Genomic DNA, 14,288 nt, shown 5'->3' with positions numbered 1-14,288 from the left:
TGGTCTTGGTTCTGGTTCTGGTTCTGGTCTTGGGTCTGGGTCTGGTTCTGGTTCTGGTCTTGGTTCTGGTTCTGGCTCTGGTTCTTCTGGGTATGGTTCTGGTTCTGGTTCTGGTCTTGGTTCTGGTTCTGGGTCTGGTTCTGGTTCTGGTCTTGGTTCTGGTTCTGGTTCTTGTTCTGGCTCTGCTTGGTCTTGGTTCTGGTTCTGATCTTGGTTCTGGCTCTGGTTCTGGTTCTGGTCTGGTTCTGGTTCTGGTCTTGGTTCTGGTTCTGGGTCTTGGTTCTGGTTCTGGTATTGGTTCTGGTTCTGGCTCTGGTCTTGGTTCTGGTTCTGGTCTTGGTTCTTGGTCTGGGCCTGGTTCTGGTCTTGGTTCTGGTTCTGGGTCTGGTTCTGGTCTTGGTTCTGATTCTGGGTCTGGGTCTGGTTCTGGCTCTGGTTCTGGTCTTGGTTCTGGTTCTGGGTCTTGGTTCTGGTCTGGTTCTGGTTCTGGGTCTTGGTTCTGGTTCTGGTCTTGGTTCTGGGTCTGGTCTTGGTTCTGGTTCTGGTCTTGGTTCTGGTTCTGGCTCTGGTTCTGGTTCTGGTCTTTTTTCTGGGTCTGGTTCTGGTCTTGGTTCTGGTTCTGGGTCTGGTTCTGGTTCTGGTCTTGGTTCTGGTTCTGGCTCTGGTTCTGGTCTTGGTTCTGGTTCTGGTCTTGGTTCTGGGTCTGGTTCTGGTTCTGGTTCTGGGTCTGGTTCTGGTTCTGGGTCTGGTTGGTTCTGGTTCTGGTCTTGGTTCTGGTTCTTGTTCTGGCTCTGCTTGGTCTTGGTTCTGGTCTTGGGTCTGGTTCTGGGTCTGGTTCTGGTCTTGGTTCTGGTTCTGGGTCTGGCTCTGGTTCTGCTTCTGGTCTTGGTTCTGGTTCTGGGTCTTGGTTCTGGTTTTGGTTCTGGGTCTGGTTCTGGTTCTGGTTCTGGTCTTGGTTCTGGTTCTGGGTCTTGGTTCTGGTCTGGTTCTGTTACTGGGTCTTGGTTCTGGTTCTGGTCTTTGTTCTGGTTCTGGTATTGGTTCTGGGTCTGTTCTGGTTCTGGTTCTGGGTCTTGGTTCTGGTTTTGGTCTTGGTTCTGGTTCTGGTTCTGGGTCTTGGTTCTGGTCTGGTTCTGGTTCTGGGTCTTGGTTCTGGTTCTGGTTCTGGTCTTGGTTCTGGTCTTGGTTCTGGTTCTGGTCTTGGTTCTGGGTCTGGTCTTGGTTCTGGTTCTGGTTCTGGTCTTGGTCTTGGTTCTGGTTCTGGGTCTATTTCTGGTTCTGGTTCTGGTTCTGGTCTGGTTCTGGTTCTGGTCCTGGTTCTGGTTCTGGTTCTGGGTCTTGGTTCTGGTTGTGGGTCTGGTTCTGGGTCTGGTCTTGGTTCTGGTTCTGTGTCTATTTCTGGTTCTGGGTCTTGGTTCTGGTTCTGGTCTTGGTTCTGGGTCTGGTTCTGGTCTTGGTTCTGGTTCTGGGTCTGGTTCTGGGTCCTGGTTCTGGTTCTGGTTCTGGCACTGGAAATGGTTCTGGGTCTGGTTCTGGTTTTGGGTCTGGCTCTGGTTCTGGTCTGGTTCTGGTTCTGGTTCTGGTCTTGGTTCTGGTTCTGGGTCTGGTTCTGGTCTTGGTTCTGGTTCTGGGTCTGGCTCTGGTTCTGCTTCTGGTTTTGGTTCTGGTTCTGGGTTCTGGTTCTGGTTCTGGGTCTGGTTCTGGTTCTGGTTCTGGTCTTGGTTCTGGTTCTGGTTCTGGTCTCGGTTCTGGGTCTGGTTCTGGTCTTGGTTCTGGTCTTGGTTCTGGGTCTGGTCTTGGTTCTGAATCTGGTTCTGGGTCTTGGTTCTGGTTCTGGGTCTTGGTTCTGGCTCTGGTTCTGGTCTTGGTTCTGGGTCTTGTCTTGGTTCTGGTTCTGGTCTTGGTTCTGGTTCTGGCTCTGGTTCTGGTTCTGGTTCTGGGTCTGGTTCTGGTCTTGGGTCTGGGTCTGGTTCTGGTTCTGGTCTTGGTTCTGGTTTTGGTCTTGGTTCTGGTTCTGGTCTGGTTCTGGTTCTGGGTCTGGGTCTGGTCTTGGTTCTGGCTCTGGCTCTGGTCTTGGTTCTGGGTATGGTTCTGGTTCTGGTTCTGGTCTTGGTTCTGGTTCTGGGTCTGGTTCTGGTCTTGGTCTTGGTTCTGGTTCTGGTCTTGGTTCTGGCTCTGGTTCTGGTTCTGGTCTGGTTCTGGTTCTGGTTCTGGTCTTGGTTCTGGGTCTGGTTCTGGTCTTGGTTCTGGTTCGGGGTCTTGGTTCTGGTTCTGGTTCTGGTCTTGGTTCTGGGTCTGGTTCTGGTTCTGGTTCTGGTCTGGTTCTGGGTCTTGGTTCTGGTTCTGGGTCTGGTCTTGGTTCTGAATCTGGTTCTAGGTCTTGGTTCTGGTTCTGGTTCTGGGTCTTGGTTCTGGTTCTGGTTCTGGTCTTGGTTCTGGTTCTGGTTCTGGGTCTTGGTTCTGGCTCTGGTTCTGGTCTTGGTTCTGGGTCTGTTCTGGTTTTGGTCTTGGTTCTGGTTCTGGTTCTGGTTCTGGGTCTTGGTTCTGGTTCTGGTTCTGGTCTTGGTTCTGGTCTTGGTTCTGGTTCTGGTCTTGGTTCTGGGTCTGGTCTTGGTTCTGGTTCTGGTTCTGGTTCTGGTCTTGGTCTTGGTTCTGGTTCTGGGTCTATTTCTGGTTCTGGTTCTGGTCTGGTTCTGGTTCTGGTTCTGGTCCTGGTTCTGGTTCTGGTTCTGGGTCTTGGTTCTGGTTCTGGGTCTGGTTCTGGGTCTGGTCTTGGTTCTGGTTCTGTGTCTATTTCTGGTTCTGGGTCTTGGTTCTGGTTCTGGTCTTGGTTCTGGGTCTGGTTCTGGTCTTGGTTCTGGTTCTGGGTCTGGTTCAGGTTCTGGGTCCTGGTTCTGGTTCTGGTTCTGGCACTGGAAATGGTTCTGGGTCTGGTTCTGGTTTTGGGTCTGGTCTTGGTTCTGGCTCTGCTTGGTCTTGGTTCTGGTTCTGGTCTTGGTTCTGGCTCTGGTTCTGGTCTGGTTCTGGTTCTGGTTCTGGTCTTGGTTCTGGTTCTGGGTCTGGTTCTGGTCTTGGTTCTGGTTCTGGGTCTGGCTCTGGTTCTGCTTCTGGTCTTGGTTCTGGTTCTGGGTTCTGGTTCTGGTCTTGGTTCTGGGTCTGGTTCTGGTTCTGGTTCTGGTTCTGGTTCTGGTCTTGGTTCTGGTCTGGTTCTGGGTCTTGGTTCTGGTTCTGGGTCTGGTCTTGGTTCTGAATCTGGTTCTGGGTCTTGGTTCTGGTTCTGGGTCTTGGTTCTGGCTCTGGTTCTGGTCTTGGTTCTGGGTCTTGTCTTGGTTCTGGTTCTGGTCTTGGTTCTGGTTCTGGCTCTGGTTCTGGTTCTGGTTCTGGGTCTGGTTCTGGTCTTGGGTCTGGGTCTGGTTCTGGTTCTGGTCTTGGTTCTGGTTTTGGTCTTGGTTCTGGTTCTGGTCTGGTTCTGGTTCTGGGTCTGGGTCTGGTCTTGGTTCTGGCTCTGGCTCTGGTCTTGGTTCTGGGTATGGTTCTGGTTCTGGTTCTGGTCTTGGTTCTGGTTCTGGGTCTGGTTCTGGTCTTGGTCTTGGTTCTGGTTCTGGTCTTGGTTCTGGCTCTGGTTCTGGTTCTGGTCTGGTTCTGGTTCTGGTTCTGGTCTTGGTTCTGGGTCTGGTTCTGGTCTTGGTTCTGGTTCGGGGTCTTGGTTCTGGTTCTGGTTCTGGTCTTGGTTCTGGGTCTGGTTCTGGTTCTGGTTCTGGTCTGGTTCTGGGTCTTGGTTCTGGTTCTGGGTCTGGTCTTGGTTCTGAATCTGGTTCTAGGTCTTGGTTCTGGTTCTGGTCTGGTTCTGGTTCTGGGTCTTGGTTCTGGTTCTGGTTCTGGTCTTGGTTCTGGTTCTGGTTCTGGGTCTTGGTTCTGGCTCTGGTTCTGGTCTTGGTTCTGGGTCTGTTCTGGTTCTGGGTCTTGGTTCTGGTTTTGGTCTTGGTTCTGGTTCTGGGTCTTGGTTCTGGTCTGGTTCTGGTTCTGGGTCTTGGTTCTGGTTCTGGTTCTGGTCTTGGTTCTGGTCTTGGTTCTGGTTCTGGTCTTGGTTCTGGGTCTGGTCTTGGTTCTGGTTCTGGTTCTGGTTCTGGTCTTGGTCTTGGTTCTGGTTCTGGGTCTATTTCTGGTTCTGGTTCTGGTTCTGGTCTGGTTCTGGTTCTGGTTCTGGTCCTGGTTCTGGTTCTGGTTCTGGGTCTTGGTTCTGGTTCTGGGTCTGGTTCTGGGTCTGGTCTTGGTTCTGGTTCTGTGTCTATTTCTGGTTCTGGGTCTTGGTTCTGGTCTTGGTTCTGGGTCTGGTTCTGGTCTTGGTTCTGGTTCTGGGTCTGGTTCAGGTTCTGGGTCCTGGTTCTGGTTCTGGTTCTGGCACTGGAAATGGTTCTGGGTCTGGTTCTGGTTTTGGGTCTGGTCTTGGTTCTGGCTCTGCTTGGTCTTGGTTCTGGTTCTGGTCTTGGTTCTGGCTCTGGTTCTGGTCTGGTTCTGGTTCTGGTTCTGGTCTTGGTTCTGGTTCTGGGTCTGGTTCTGGTCTTGGTTCTGGTTCTGGGTTCTGGTTCTGGTTCTGGTCTTGGTTCTGGGTCTGGTTCTGGTTCTGGTTCTGGTCTTGCTTCTGGTTCTGGTTCTGGTTCTGGTCTTGGTTCTGGTCTGGTTCTGGGTCTTGGTTCTGGTTCTGGGTCTGGTCTTGGTTCTGAATCTGGTTCTGGGTCTTGGTTCTGGTTCTGGGTCTTGGTTCTGGCTCTGGTTCTGGTCTTGGTTCTGGGTCTTGTCTTGGTTCTGGTTCTGGTTCTGGTCTTGGTTCTGGTTCTGGCTCTGGTTCTGTTTCTGGTTCTGGGTCTGGTTCTGGTCTTGGGTCTGGGTCTGGTTCTGGTTCTGGTCTTGGTTCTGGTTTTGGTCTTGGTTCTGGTTCTGGTCTGGTTCTGGTTCTGGGTCTGGGTATGGTTCTGGTTCTGGTTCTGGTCTTGGTTCTGGTTCTGGGTCTGGTTCTGGTCTTGGTCTTGGTTCTGGTTCTGGTCTTGGTTCTGGCTCTGGTTCTGGTTCTGGTCTGGTTCTGGTTCTGGTTCTGGTCTTGGTTCTGGGTCTGGTTCTGGTCTTGGTTCTGGTTCGGGGTCTTGGTTCTGGTTCTGGTCTTGGTTCTGGGTCTGGTTCTGGTTCTGGGTCTGGTCTTGGTTCTGAATCTGGTTCTAGGTCTTGGTTCTGGTTCTGGTCTGGTTCTGGTTCTGGGTCTTGGTTCTGGTTCTGGTTCTGGTCTTGGTTCTGGTTCTGGTTCTGGGTCTTGGTTCTGGCTCTGGTTCTGGTCTTGGTTCTGGGTCTTGTCTTGATTCTGGTTCTGGGTCTTGGTTCTGGTTCTGGTCTTGGTTCTGGTTCTGATTCTGGTTCTGGGTCTGGTTCTGGTTCTGGGTCTTGGTTCTGGTTCTGGTCTTGGTTCTGGGCCTGGTTCTGGTCTTGGTTCTGGTTCTGGGTCTGGTTCTGGTCTTGGTTCTGAGTCTGGGTCTGGTTCTGGTCTTGGTTCTGTCTCTGGTTCTGGGTCTGGGTATGGGTCTTGGTTCTGTTTCTGGTCTTGGTTTTGGTTCTGGTTCTGGTCTTGGTTCTGGTTCTGGGTCTTGGTTCTGGTTCTGGGTCTGGTTCTGGGTCTGGTCTTGATTCTGGTTCTGGGTCTATTTCTGGTTCTGGGTCTTGGTTCTGGTTCTGGTCTTGATTCTGGTTCTGGTTCTGGCACTGGTTCTGGTTCTGGTCTTGGTTCTGGTTCTGGTTCTGGGTCTTGGTTCTGGTTTTGGTTTTGGTTCTGGTTCTGGGTCTGGTTCTGGGTCTGGTTCTGGTATTGGTTCTGGTTCTGGGTATATTTCTGGTTCTGGTTCTGGTCTTGATTCTGGTCTTGGTTCTGGTTCTGGTTCTGGCACTGGTTCTGGTTCTGGTCTTGGTTCTGGTTCTGGTTCTGGGTCTTGGTTCTGGTTTTGGTTTTGGTTCTGGTTCTGGGTCTGGTTCTGGGTCTGGTTCTGGTATTGGTTCTGGTTCTGGGTATATTTCTGGTTCTGGTTCTGGTCTTGATTCTGGTCTTGGTTCTGGTTCTGGTCTTGGTTCTGATTCTGGGTCTTGGTTCTGGTTTTGGTCTTGGTTCTGGTTCTGGTCTGGTTCTGGTTCTGGGTCTTGGTTCTGGTTCTGGTCTTGGTTCTGGTTCTGGGTCTTGGTTCTGGGTCTTGGTTCTGGTCTGGTTCTGGGTCTTGGTTCTGGTTCTGGTCTTGGTTCTGGTTCTGGTCTTGGTTCTGGTTCTGGTCTTGGTTCTGGTTCTGGTCTTGGTTCTGGGTCTGGTTCTGGTTCTGGTCTTAGTTCTGGGCCTGGTTCTGGTCTTGGTTCTGGTTCTGGGTCTGGGTCTGGGTCTTGGTTCTGGTTCTGGTCTTGGTTCTGGTCTGGTTCTGGTTCTGGGTCTTGGTTCTGGTTCTGGTCTTTTTTCTGGGTCTGGTTATGGTCTTGGTTCTGGTTCTGGGTCTGGGTCTGGGTCTTGGTTCTGTTTCTGGTCTTGGTTCTGGTTCTGGTTCTGGTCTTTGTTCTGGTTCTGGTTCTGGGTCTTGGTTCTGGTTCTGGGTCTGGTCTTGGTTCTGGTTCTGGGTCTATTTCTGGTTCTGGGTCTTGGTTCTGGTTCTGGTCTTGATTCTGGTTCTGGTCTTGGTTCTGGTTCTGGGTCTGGTTCTGGTTCTGGTTCTGGGTCTAGTCTTGGCTCTGGTTCTTGTTCTGGCTCTGCTTGGTCTTGGTTCTGGTTCTGGTCTTGGTTCTGGCTCTGGTTCTGGTTCTGGTCTGGTTCTGGTTCTGGTCTTGGTTCTGGTTCTGGGTCTGGTTCTGGTCTTGGTTCTGGTTCTGGGTCTGGCTCTGGTTCTGCTTCTGGTCTTGGTTCTGGTTCTGGGTCTTGGTTCTGGTTCTGGTTCTGGTCTTGGTTCTTGGTCTGGTTCTGGTCTTGGTTCTGGTCTGGTTCTGGGTCTGGTCTTGGTTCTGAATCTGGTTCTGGGTCTTGGTTCTGGTTCTGGTCTGGTTCTGGTTCTGGGTCTGGGTCTGGTCTTGGTTCTGGTTCTGGTTCTGGTCTTGGTTCTGGTTCTGGGTCTTGGTTCTGGCTTTGGTTCTGGGTCTGGTTCTGGTCTTGGTTCTGGTCTGGTTCTGGGTCTTGGTTCTGGGTCTGGTCTTGGTTCTGAATCTGGTTCTGGGTCTTGGTTCTGGTCTGGTTCTGGTTCTGGGTCTGGTCTTGGTTCTGAATCTGGCTCTGGTTCTGGTTCTGGGTCTTGGTTCTGGTTTTGGTCTTGGTTCTGGTTCTGGTTCTGGGTCTGGTTCTGGTCTTGGGTCTGGGTCTGGTTCTGGTTCTGGTCTTGGTTCTGGTTCTGGCTCTCGTTCTGGTCTTGGTTCTGGGTATGGTTCTGGTTCTGGTTCTGGTCTTGGTTCTGGTTCTGGGTCTGGTTCTGGTTCTGGTCTTGGTTCTGGTTCTGGTTCTTGTTCTGGCTCTGTTTGGTCTTGGTTCTGGTTCTGATCTTGGTTCTGGCTCTGGTTCTGGTTCTGGTCTGGTTCTGGTTCTGGTTCTGGGTCTTGGTTCTGGTTCTGGTTCTGGTCTTGGTTCTGGTTCTGGCTCTGGTCTTGGTTCTGGTTCTGGTCTTGGTTCTTGGTCTGGGCCTGGTTCTGGTCTTGGTTCTGGTTCTGGGTCTGGTTCTGGTCTTGGTTCTGGTTCTGGGTCTGGGTCTGGTTCTGGTCTTGGTTCTGGTTCTGGCTCTGGTTCTGGTCTTGGTTCTGGTTCTGGGTCTTGGTTCTGGTCTGGTTCTGGTTCTGGGTCTTGGTTCTGGTTCTGGTCTTGGTTCTGGGTCTGGTCTTGGTTCTGGTTCTGGTCTTGGTTCTGGTTCTGGCTCTGGTTCTGGTTCTGGTCTTTTTTCTGGGTCTGGTTCTGGTCTTGGTTCTGGTTCTGGGTCTGGGTCAGGGTCTTGGTTCTGGCACTGGTTCTGGTTCTGGTTCTGGTCTTGGTTCTGGTTCTGGCTCTGGTTCTGGTCTTGGTTCTGGTCTTGGTTCTGGGTCTGGTTCTGGTCTTGGTTCTGGTTCTGGGTCTGGTTCTGGTTCTGGGTCCTGGTTCTGGTTCTGGCACTGGCACTGGTTCTGGGTCTGGTTGGTTCTGGTTCTGGTCTTGGTTCTGGTTCTTGTTCTGGCTCTGCTTGGTCTTGGTTCTGGTTCTGGTCTTGGTTCTGGCTCTGGTTCTGGTTCTGGTCTTGGGTCTGGTTCTGGGTCTGGTTCTGGTCTTGGTTCTGGTTCTGGGTCTGGCTCTGGTTCTGCTTCTGGTCTTGGTTCTGGTTCTGGGTCTTGGTTCTGGTTTTGGTTCTGGGTCTGGTTCTGGTTCTGGTCTTGGTTCTGGTTCTGGGTCTTGGTTCTGGTCTGGTTCTGTTACTGGGTCTTGGTTCTGGTTCTGGTCTTTGTTCTGGTTCTGGTCTTGGTTCTGGGTCTGTTCTGGTTCTGGTTCTGGGTCTTGGTTCTGGTCTGGTTCTGTTACTGGGTCTTGGTTCTGGTTCTGGTTCTGGTCTTGGTTCTGGTCTTGGTTCTGGTTCTGGTCTTGGTTCTGGTTTTGGTCTTGGTTCTGGTTCTGGGTCTTGGTTCTGGTCTGGTTCTGGTTCTGGGTCTTGGTTCTGGTTCTGGTTCTGGTCTTGGTTCTGGTCTTGGTTCTGGTTCTGGTCTTGGTTCTGGGTCTGGTCTTGGTTCTGGTTCTGGTTCTGGTTCTGGTCTTGGTCTTGGTTCTGGTTCTGGGTCTATTTCTGGTTCTGGTTCTGGTTCTGGTCTGGTTCTGGTTCTGGTTCTGGTCCTGGTTCTGGTTCTGGTTCTGGGTCTTGGTTCTGGTTCTGGGTCTGGTTCTGGGTCTGGTCTTGGTTCTGGTTCTGTGTCTATTTCTGGTTCTGGGTCTTGGTTCTGGTTCTGGTCTTGGTTCTGGGTCTGGTTCTGGTCTTGGTTCTGGTTCTGGGTCTGGTTCAGGTTCTGGGTCCTGGTTCTGGTTCTGGTTCTGGCACTGGAAATGGTTCTGGGTCTGGTTCTGGTTTTGGGTCTGGTCTTGGTTCTGGCTCTGCTTGGTCTTGGTTCTGGTTCTGGTCTTGGTTCTGGTTCTGGTCTTGGTTCTGGGTCTGGTTCTGGTCTTGGTTCTGGTTCTGGGTCTGGCTCTGGTTCTGCTTCTGGTCTTGGTTCTGGTTCTGGGTCTGGTTCTGGTTCTGGTTCTGGTCTTGCTTCTGGTTCTGGTTCTGGTTCTGGTCTCGGTTCTGGGTCTGGTTCTGGTCTTGGTTCTGGTCTGGTTCTGGGTCTTGTTTCTGGTTCTGGGTCTGGTCTTGGTTCTGAATCTGGTTCTGGGTCTTGGTTCTGGTTCTGGGTCTTGGTTCTGGCTCTGGTTCTGGTCTTGGTTCTGGGTCTTGTCTTGGTTCTGGTTCTGGTCTTGGTTCTGGTTCTGGCTCTGGTTCTGGTTCTGGTTCTGGGTCTGGTTCTGGTCTTGGGTCTGGGTCTGGTTCTGGTTCTGGTCTTGGTTCTGGTTTTGGTCTTGGTTCTGCTTCTGGTCTTGGTTCTGGTTCTGGGTCTTGGTTCTGGTTTTGGTTCTGGGTCTGGTTCTGGTTCTGGTTCTGGTTCTGGTTCTGGGTCTGGTTCTGGTTCTGGGTCCTGGTTCTGGTTCTGGTTCTGGCACTGGCTCTGCTTGGTCTTGGTTCTGGTTCTGGTCTTGGTTCTGGCTCTGGTTCTGCTTCTGGTCTGGTTCTGGTTCTGGTTCTGGTCTTGGGTCTGGCTCTGGTTCTGCTTCTGGTCTTGGTTCTGGTTCTGGGTCTTGGTTCTGGTTTTGGTTCTGGGTCTGGTTCTGGTTCTGGTTCTGGTCTTGGTTCTGGTTCTGGGTCTTCGTTCTGGTCTGGTTCTGTTACTGGGTCTTGGTTCTGGTTCTGGTTCTGGTCTTTGTTCTGGTTCTGGTCTTGGTTCTGGGTCTGGTCTTGGTTCTGGTTCTGGTTCTGGGTCTTGGTTCTGGTTTTGGTCTTGGTTCTGGTTCTGGTCTGGTTCTGGTTCTGGGTCTTGGTTCTGGTTCTGGCTCTGGTTCTGGTTCTGGTTCTGGGTCTTGGTTCTGGGTATGGTTCTGGTTCTGGTTCTGGTTCTTGGTTCTGGTTCTGGTTCTTGGTTCTGGTTCTGGGTCTTGGTTCTGGTTATGGTTCTGGTCTTGGTTCTGGTCTTGGTTCTGGTTCTGGTCTTGGTTCTGGTTCTGGTTCTGAGTCTTGGTTCTGGTCTTGGTTCTGGGTCTGGTTCTGGTTCTGGTTCTGGTCTTGGTTCTGGTTCTGGCTCTGGTTCTGGTTCTGGGTCTTGGTTCTGGTTTTGGTTTTGTTCTTGGTTCTGGTTCTGGGTCTGGTTCTGGTCTTGGTTCTGGTTCTGGTTCTGAGTCTTGGTTCTGGTCTTGGTTCTGGGTCTGGTCCTGGTTCTGGTCTTGGTTCTGGTTTTGGTTTTGTTCTTGGTTCTGGTTCTGGTTTTGTTCTTGGTTCTGGGTCTGGGTCTGGTTCTGGTTCTGGTCTTTGTTCTGGTTCTGGGTCTTGGTTCTGGTTCTGGGTCTTGGTTCTGGTTTTGGTCTTGGTTCTGGTTCTGGTTCTGGTTCTGGTCTTGGTTCTGGTTCTGGCTCTGGCTCTGGTTCTGGTCTTGGTTCTGATTCTGGGTCTGGGTCTTTGTTCTGGGTCTCGGTTCTGAATCTGGCTCTGGTTCTGGTTCTGGTCTTTTTTCTGGGTCTGGTTCTGGTTCTGGTCTTGGTTCTGGATCTGGGTCTGGGTCTTGGTTCTGGTTCTGGTCTTGGTTCTGGTTCTGGTCTTGGTTCTGGTTCTGGTCTTTGTTCTGGGTATGGTTCTGGTTCTGGTTCTGGTCTTGGTTCTGGTTCTGGTTCTGGTTCTGGTCTGGTTCTGGTTCTGGGTCTGGTCTTGGTACTGGTTCTGGTTCTTGGTTCTGGTTCTGGGTCTTGGTTCTGGTTCTGGTTCTGGTCTTGGTTCTGGTCTTGGTTCTGGTTCTGGTCTTGGTTCTGGTTCTGGCTCTGGTTCTGGTCTTTGTTCTGGGTATGGTTCTGGTTCTGGTTCTGGTCTTGGTTCTGGTTCTGATTCTGGTTCTGGTTCTGGTTTTGGTTCTGGTTCTGGTCTGGTTCTGGTTCTGGTTCTGGCTCTGGTTCTGGTCTTTGTTCTGGGTATGGTCCTGGTTCTGGTTCTGGTCTTGGTTCTGGTTCTGGTTCTGGTTCTGGTTTTGGTTCTGGTTCTGGTCTGGTTCTGGTTCTGGGTCTGGTCTTGGTACTGGTTCTGGTTCTTGGTTCTGGTTCTGGGTCTTGGTTCTGGTTCTGGTTCTGGGTCTGCTCTTGGTTCTGGTTCTGGTCTTGGTTCTAGTTCTGGCTCTGGTTCTGGGTCTTGGTTCTGGTTTTGGTTTTGTTCTTGGTTCTGGTTCTGGTTCTGGTCTTGGTTCTGGTTCTGGTTCTGGTTCTGGGTCTTGGTTCTGGTTCTGGGTCTTGGTTCTGGTTTTGGTCTTGGTTCTGGTTCTGGTTTTGGTTCTGGTTCTGGTTCTGGTTCTGGTTCTGGTCTTGGTTCTGGTTCTGGTCTTGGTTCTGGTTCTGATTCTGAGTCTTGGTTCTGGTCTTGGTTCTGGGTCTGGTCTTGGTTCTGGTCTTGGTTCTGGTTCTGGCTCTGGTTTTGGTTCTGGTTCTTGGTTCTGGTTTTGTTCTTGGTTCTGGTTCTGGGTCTGGTTCTGGTTCTGGTTCTGGTCTTGGTTCTGGTCTTTTTTCTGGGTCTGGTTCTGGTTCTGGTCTTGGTTCTGGATCTGGTTCTGGTTCTGGTCTTGGTTCTGGTTCTGGCTCTGGTTCTGGTTCTGGGTCTTGGTTCTGGTTTTGGTTTTGTTCTTGGTTCTGGTTCTGGTTTTGTTCTTGGTTCTGGGTCTGGGTCTGGTTTTGGTCTTGGTTCTGGTTCTGGTTCTGGTTCTGGGTCTTGGTTCTGTTTTGGTCTTGGTTCTGGTTCTGGTTCTGGTTCTGGTCTTGGTTCTGATTCTGGGTCTGGGTCTTGGTTCTGGGTCTCGGTTCTGGTTCTGGCTCTGGTTCTGGTTCTGGTCTTGGTTCTGGATCTGGGTCTGGGTCTTGGTTCTGGTTCTGGTCTTGGTTCTGGTTCTGGTTCTGGTCTTGGTTCTGGTTCTGGTTATGGGTCTTGGTTCTGGTTCTGGCTCTGGCTCTGGTTCTGGTCTTGGTTCTGGTTCTGGTTCTGGTCTTGGTTCTGGGTATGGTTCTGGTTCTGGTTCTGGTTCTTGGTTCTGGTTCTGGTTCTTGGTTCTGGTTCTGGGTCTTGGTTCTGGTTCTGGTTCTGGTCTTGGTTCTGGTTCTGGTCTTGGTTCTGGTTCTGGTTCTGAGTCTTGGTTCTGGTCTTGGTTCTGGGTCTGGTCCTGGTTCTGGTTCTGGTTCTGGTCTTGGTTCTGGTTCTGGTTCTGGCTCTGGTTCTGGTTCTGGGTCTTGGTTCTGGTTTTGGTTTTGTTCTTGGTTCTGGTTCTGGTCTGGTTCTGGTTCTGGTTCTGGCTCTGGTTCTGGTCTTTGTTCTGGGTATGGTTCTGGTTCTGGTTCTGGTCTTGGTTCTGGTTCTGGTTCTGGTTCTGGTTCTGTTTCTGGCTCTGGTTCTGGTTCTGGGTCTTGGTTCTGGTTTTGGTTTTGTTCTTGGTTCTGGTTCTGGGTCTGGTTCTGGTTCTGGTTCTGGTCTTGGTTCTGGTCCTGGTTCTGAGTCTTGGTTCTGGTCTTGGTTCTGGTTCTGGTTCTGGTTCTGGGTCTTGGTTCTGGTTCTGGCTCTGGTTCTGGTCTTGGTTCTGATTCTGGGTCTGGGTCTTGGTTCTGGTTCTGGTTCTGGTCTTGGTTCTGGTTCTGGTCTTGGTTCTGGTTCTGAGTCTTGGTTCTGGTCTTGGTTCTGGTTCTGGCTCTGGTTCTGGTTCTGGGTCTTGGTTCTGGTTTTGGTTTTGTTCTTGGTTCTGGTTCTGGGTCTGGTTCTGGTTCTGGTTCTGGTCTTGGTTCTGGTCCTGGTTCTGAGTCTTGGTTCTGGTCTTGGTTCTGGGTCTGGTCTTGTTTCTGGTTCTGGTTCTGGTTCTGGTTCTGGTTCTGGGTCTTGGTTCTGGTTCTGGCTCTGGTTCTGGTCTTGGTTCTGATTCTGGGTCTGGGTCTGGTTCTGGTTCTGGTTCTGGTCTTGGTTCTGGTTCTGGCTCTGGTTCTGGTCTTGGTTCTGGGTATGGTTCTGGTTCTGGTTCTGGGTCTTGTTCTGGTTCTGGTTCTGGTCTTGGTTCTGGTTCTGGCTCTGGTTCTGGTCTTGGTTCTGGTTCTGGTTCTGGTTCTTGGTTCTGGTTCTGGGTCTTGGTTCTGGTTATGGTTCTGGTCTTGGTTCTGGTCTTGGTTCTGGTTCTGGTCTTGGTTCTGGTTCTGGTTCTGAGTCTTGGTTCTGGTCTTGGTTCTGGGTCTGGTCCTGGTTCTGGTTCTGGTTCTGGTTCTGGTCTTGGTTCTGGTTCTGGCTCTGGTTCTGGGTCTTGGTTCTGGTTTTGGTTTTGTTCTTGGTTCTGGTTCTGGGTCTGGTTCTGGTCTTGGTTCTGGTTCTGGTTCTGAGTCTTGGTTCTGGTCTTGGTTCTGGGTCTGGTCCTGGTTCTGGTTCTGGTTCTGGTCTTGGTTCTGGTTCTGGTTCTGGCTCTGGTTCTGGTTCTGGGTCTTGGTTCTGGTTTTGGTTTTGTTCTTGCTTCTGGTTCTGGTTTTGTTCTTGGTTCTGGTTCTGGTTCTTGGTTCTGGTTCTGGGTCTTGGTTCTGGTTCTGGTTCTGGTCTTGGTTCTGGTCTTGGTTCTGGTCTTGGTTCTGGTTCTGGTTCTGAGTCTTGGTTCTGGTCTTGGTTCTGGGTCTGGTCCTGGTTCTGGTTCTGGTTCTGGTCTTGGTTCTGGTTCTTGCTCTGGTTCTGGTTCTGGGTCTTGGTTCTGGTTTTGGTTTTGTTCTTGGTTCTGGTTCTGGGTCTGGTTCTGGTCTTGGTTCTGGTTCTGGTTCTGAGTCTTGGTTCTGGTCTTGGTTCTGGGTCTGGTCCTGGTTCTGGTTCTGGTTCTGGTTCTGGTCTTGGTTCTGGTTCTGGCTCTGGTTCTGGTTCTGGGTCTTGGTTCTGGTTTTGGTTTTGTTCTTGGTTCTGGTTTTGTTCTTGGTTCTGGGTCTGGGTCTGGTTCTGGTTCTGGTCTTTGTTCTGGTTCTGGGTCTTGGTTCTGGTTCTGGGTCTTGGTTCTGGTTT

The sequence above is a fragment of the Oncorhynchus clarkii genome, chromosome 28, assembly GCF_045791955.1.
Source record: "Oncorhynchus clarkii lewisi isolate Uvic-CL-2024 chromosome 28, UVic_Ocla_1.0, whole genome shotgun sequence".
Taxonomy (NCBI): domain Eukaryota; kingdom Metazoa; phylum Chordata; class Actinopteri; order Salmoniformes; family Salmonidae; genus Oncorhynchus; species Oncorhynchus clarkii.
Note: the sequence above shows the minus strand (reverse complement) of the source record.